This window comes from Hemitrygon akajei, chromosome 1 (genome assembly GCF_048418815.1).
Source record: "Hemitrygon akajei chromosome 1, sHemAka1.3, whole genome shotgun sequence".
NCBI lineage: Eukaryota > Metazoa > Chordata > Chondrichthyes > Myliobatiformes > Dasyatidae > Hemitrygon > Hemitrygon akajei.
Window position 1 is genome coordinate 140,586,237 of NC_133124.1, and position 6,000 is coordinate 140,592,236.

Here is a 6,000-nt window from a genome sequence, read left to right on the forward strand (position 1 = left end):
AGGATGGTAGGGTACAGGAACCGTGGTGTACAAAGGCTGTTGTAAATCTGGTCAAGAAGAAAAGAAGAGCTTACGAAAGGTTCAAAAAGCTAGGTAATGATATAAATCTAGAAGATTATAAGGCTAGCAGGAAGGAGCTTAAGAATGAAATTAGGAGAACCAGAAGGGACCATGAGAAGGCCTTGGCAGACACGATTAAGGAAAACCCCAATGCATCCTACAAGTATGTGAAGAGCAAAAGCGTAAGGCATGAGCGAATAGGACCAATCGAGTGTGACAGTGGAAAAGTGTGTATGGAACCAGAGGAGATAGCAGAGGTACTTAAAGAATACTTTGCTTCAGTGTTTGCTACGGAAAAGGATCTTGGTGATTGTAGGGATGATTTACAGTGGACTGAAAAGCTTGAGCATGTAGATGTTAAGGAAGAGGATGTGCTGGAGCTTTTGGAAAGCAGCCAGTTGGATAAGTCACTGGGACCAGATAGGATGTAGCCCAGGCTACTGTGCAAACTGAGGGAGGAGATTGCTGAGCCTCTGGCGATGATCTTTGCATCATCAATGGAGACGGGAGAGGTTCCAGACAATTGGAGGTTTGCGGATGTTGTTCCATTATTCAAGAAAGAGAGTAGATATAACCCAGGAAATTCTAGACCAGTGAGTCTTACTTCAGTGGTTGGTAAGCTGATGGAGAAGATCCTGAGAGGCTGGATTTATGAACATTTGGAGAGGCATAATATGATTAGCAATAGTTAGCATGGCTTTGTCAAAGGCAGGTCGTGCCTTACAAGCCTGATTGAATTTTTTTGAGGATGTGACTAAACACATTGATGAAGGTAGAGCCATAGATGTAGTGTATATGGATTTCAGCAAGGCATCTGAGAAAGTAAGGAGGCATGGGATCCAAGGGGACATTGCTTTGTGGATCCAGAAATGGCTTGCCCACAGAAAGCAAAGAGTGGTTGTAGACGGGTGATATTCTGCATGTAGGTTGGTCACCAGTGGTGTGCCTCAGGGATCTGTTCTGGGACCCCTACTCTTCATGAATTTTATAAATGACCTAGTTGAGGAAGTGGAGGGATGCATTCGTAAATTTGCTGATGACACAAAGGTTGGGGGTGTTGTGGATAATGTGGCGGGCTGTCAGAGGTTACAGTGAGACATAGGATGCAAAACTGGGCTGAGAAGTGGCAGATGGAGTTCAATCCAGACGAGTGTGAAGTGGTTCATTTTGGTAGGTCAAAAATGATGGCAGAATATAGTATTAATGGTAAGAATCTTGGCAGTGTGGAGAATCAGAGGGATCTTGTGGTCTGGGTCCATTGGACACTCAAAGCTGCTGTACAGGTTGACTCTGTGGTTAAGAAGGCATATGGTGCATTGGCCTTCATCAATCATGGGACTGAGTTTAAGAGCCAAAGGGTAATGTTGCAGCTATATCGGACTCTGGTCAGACCCCACTTGGAGTAATGTGCTCAGTTCTGCTCGCCTTGCTACAGGAAGGATGTGGAAACCATAGAAAGATATCAGAGAAGATTTACAATGATGTTTCCTAGATCAGGGAATACGCCTTATGTGAATAGGTTGAACAAACTCGGCCTTTTCTCCTTGGAGCAACAGAGGATTAGAGGTGGCCTGACAGAGGTGTATAAGATGATGAGAGTCATTGATCGTGTGGATATTCAGAGGCTTTTTCCCAGGGCTGAAATGGCTAGCATGAGAGGGCACAGTTTTGAGGTGCTTGGAAGTAGATACAGAGGAGATGTCAGGGGTAAGTTTTTTACGCAGAGAGTGGTGAGTGCATGGAATGGGCTGCCAGCGATGATGGTGGAGGCCGATACGATAGGGTCTTTTAAGAGACTCCTGGACAGGTACATGGAGCTTAGAAAATTAAAGGGCTCTGGGTAGCCCTAGGTAATTTCTAAGGTAAGGACATGTTCGGCACAGCTTTGTGGGCCGAAGGGCCAGTATTGTTGTGTAGGTTTTCTATGTTTCTAAGTAATCCAGCACTAGATGCTGTAGACTGACCACAAAATTTGCAAGCCCACTCATTTGGAAGGACACAAATTCCTGTGTGAAAAAGCAATAAAATAAGGCAAGCTACAATTTAAGAAATTATTACAATATTATTATATTGGTAAATTAACATTGTGTATGTTATTATTCTGTACTTTATTATTAGTTAATACTATTATTATATTTATTATTTTTATTTATTATTATTACTAGTTGTGTTTTTAAATACTGCTGCTGTAACCAAGTAAATTCACAGTCAGGATCAATAAAGTACTTGTTATTACAACTATTATTATTATTATTATTATTATTATTAAATAAATTGTTTATTTTTAAAAAATTAACTTTCAATCTATTAATTTATATTTTTGATCCTTTTAAATTTTTACCTGAAAGACACTGTTATGACACTTGACGAATCATAAAATACAGGATTACAGATTAAGAGTTGGGAAGTACTAATAAACTAAAGTTAATTTTTTATTCAGCAAGGACTCATTATGCCAAATGTTTGCCTCTTGCCCCATACATTTCCATGAATCTGGGATTTTTCATTTTTAATAAGCTCTGAAATCTTCTCAATATTCAGTAATTTCAGAATCACTCAAACATTTTGACAGGTTTGGTTAGCATGATGATATTACAGCTCAGGGGGTCGAAGTTCAAAATTCAACTGCGGCATCCTCTGTTAGGAAGTTTGTACGTTCCTCTCATGAGCGTGGGGATTTCCTCTGGTTAATTGTAAACATGAGAAAGTCTACAGATGCTGGAAATCCAGAGCAACATGCTGGAGGAACTCAGCAGGTCAGACAACATTCATGGAAGTGAATAAACAATCAACATTTCGGGCTCAGACCCTCCTTCAGGACTGAGAAGGAAGGGAGAAGATGCCAGATCACAGAGTGGAATAAAGACTGGGGTTCAGTGGGTGGGTGCTGGGAGGTGTGGCTAGAAGGCACTGTATCTCTAAGTAAAACATAAAAGACAAATTTGGCTATTTTGTGTTCATCTTGCTCTATCCTACCTATATGCTGACACATAGGGTCTTACTAAATGACTATTGGATACACTTATCCAGAAATCTCAGCCTTCAGGATAAAATTCAAGAACCTTGCAGATTCAAGTCTATTTGTCATGTGCATATCGAAATATTCAGTGAAATGTGTCATTTTTGTTACTAACCAACAAAATTGGGTCATCACACATTCCATTAGCTACATAGTATGTCCGCAATACCAAGCGGAGCAAATCAGAACACAATAAGCATCAAAACAACAACCCCTGGATATTCTGTACTTGGGCATTTAATGATCCAATCATATTTGAGTAATCTTGTGTATATATTGTTTGATTAAGCATTCCTCATAGTTAAATAATTCATTACAGTTACATTTATAAATACATGAATTACATACATCATCACGCTATCAGGTGATCTGCACATGCCTCACCTGAAGTAACCCGTAGTTAGACTATCGGTTTGGATTCCCGTGTCTTCCTTTGAACCAGTTTAATGTTTTGAAGTTACAAGACATAACAGTGGTGATGAGGTATTCCTAAAAGAAACCCGAGATGGCTATTGTCCTGAAGCAAGGCGCTCAATTTTTTTAAAAGCGCAGTGAGAACAGTTAAGTAAAAAACAGCATAGTGTGTGCAGAGACAGTAGAACTTTATAAAAAGGCAGAAAACAGAAGAATTCAGGGCTCATAAACAGTGAGTACCAGATGATAATCATTAAAAAATCGGAGCTGACTGGCTACTTTGGAAAGACAGATTCATTCAATTGTTCAATGGGTAACTGCCTCATGTAAAATGAGCTAATTGAACAGTATTTTGAAACAAATGATACAGCCAATGAGAAACCATTTTCCTGAGTGCATTGTTTTAAGGCATACAGTGTACTTCAATATCTAACTGCTCCGACCGAACCAGCTGAAATGAGCTTTGTTGATATTGTGAAAGTAATGCACTGTAGCGATGTGCTACACACAGCGTTGAAATAACAACACGCAGTCGGTAAGTCGTTTCGAGACTAGTTTATTCAAACTTCGCGGCGCTGGCATTTAATCCCTAGCACCCGCCCTCTCCCGGTGGAAATGATGTCAGAGGTGCATTACCAAAGTCTCCCCCCGCGCACTGGCTATTTGTGAGCCGGTTTGCCTGCGCAGAAAGTGGGTCGCCACATAACCCCGCCCCCCCCCAGAACCGGCGATACACCACCCCCCCCCCCCAATGTCCACAGTCTGGATCAGCCTCTGTTTGGGAGGTCTGCCTCTGCACCGCGGTGCCTGAACCTTGACCGGCTGCACCGTCCACATGGGCCGGTTTGAGTCGGTCCACTATGAAAACCTCCTCTCTCCCCCCAATGTCCAGAACATACGTGGACCCGTTGTTGTTGATCACCTTGAACGGCCCCTCGTACGGCTGCTGTAGCGGTGCCCGGTGTCCGCCCCTTTGTACAAACACAAACTTACAGTTCTGCAGGTCTTTGGGTACATGGGTCGGGGTCCGTCCGTGCTGTGAAGTTGGTACAGGGGCCAGGTTGCCGAGCCTTTCGTGTAGCCTGTCCAGGGCTGCTGTGGGTTCTTTCTCTTACACCCTTGGGGCTGGTATGAACTCTCCTGGGACGGCCAGTGGCGCATCGTATACCAACTCAGCCGACGAGGCGTGCAGATCCTCTTTGGGCGCTGTGCGAATTCCAAGCAGGACCCAGGGAAGCTCATCCACCCAGTTAGGTCCTCTCAGGTGGGCCATGAGAGCCGACTTCAAGTAACGGTGGAAGCATTCCACTAGTCCGTTTGACTGTGGGTGGTAGGCAGTTGTGTGGTATAGCTGCGTTCCCAACAGGCTGGCCACAGCCAACCACAGGCTGGAGGTGAAGTGGGCGCCTCTGTCGGAGGTAATGTGGGCCAGTATCCTGAAGCGTGCTACCCAGGTTGCGATCAGTGCTTGGGCACAGTAATCGGCAGATGTGTCGGTGAGCGGGACCGCCTCTGGCCACCTCGTGAACCGGTCTACCATAATTAGGAGGTACCGCGCTCCTCGGGACACTGGTAGGGGGCCCACGATATCCACATGAATGTGGTCGAACCTCCGGTGGGTGGGTTTGAACTGCTGCGGCGGGGCTTTAGTGTGCCGCTGCACCTTGGCTGTTTGGCACTGCGCGCACGTTCTGGCCCATTCACTGACCTGCTTGCTGCTGGCCAGCCGACCAGGGATTGGACACCTTCGTGAACGCGAAGGTCAACGGTTTGTGGTCCGTGAACGCAGCGAACGGCCTGCCTTCTAAGAAGTACCTGAAATGCCGGATTGCCAGGTACAGTGCCAACAGCTCCCGGTCGAAAGCACTGTACTTGAGTTCGGGTGGTCGTAGGTGCTTGCTGAAGAACGCCAAGGGTTGCCAGCGCCCCTCGATGAGCTGCTCCAGCACCCCACCGACTGCTGAGTCGGATGCATCCACCGTGAGGGCGGTCAGAACGTCCGTTCTGGGGTGCACCAGCATCACGGCATCTGCCAAGGCTTCCTTGGCTTTAACGAAAACGGCCGCGGCCTCCTTGTCCCAAGTAATGTCCTTGCCTTTACCCGACATCAGGGTGTACAAAGGGCGCATGATACGGGCTGCTGAGGGGAGGAAACGGTGGTAGAAGTTCACCGTACCAACAAACTCCTGCAGGCCTTTGACTGTGTTGGGCTGGGCAAAGTGGCAGATTGCGTCTACCTTGGCGGGCAGAGGTGTTGCCCCGTCTTTGGTAATCCTGTGGCCCAGGAAGTCAATGGTATCGAGACCGAACTGGCATTTGGCCGGGTTGATCGTGAGGCCGAAATCACTCAGGTGGGAGTAGAGCTGGCGGAGGTGGGACAGATGCTCCTGGCAACTACTGCTGGCTATAAGGATGTCGTCCAAATAGATGAACGCAAAGTCCAGGTTGCGTCCCACCGCATCCATTAGCCGCTGGAACGTCTGTGCGGCATTCTTCAGGCCGAACTC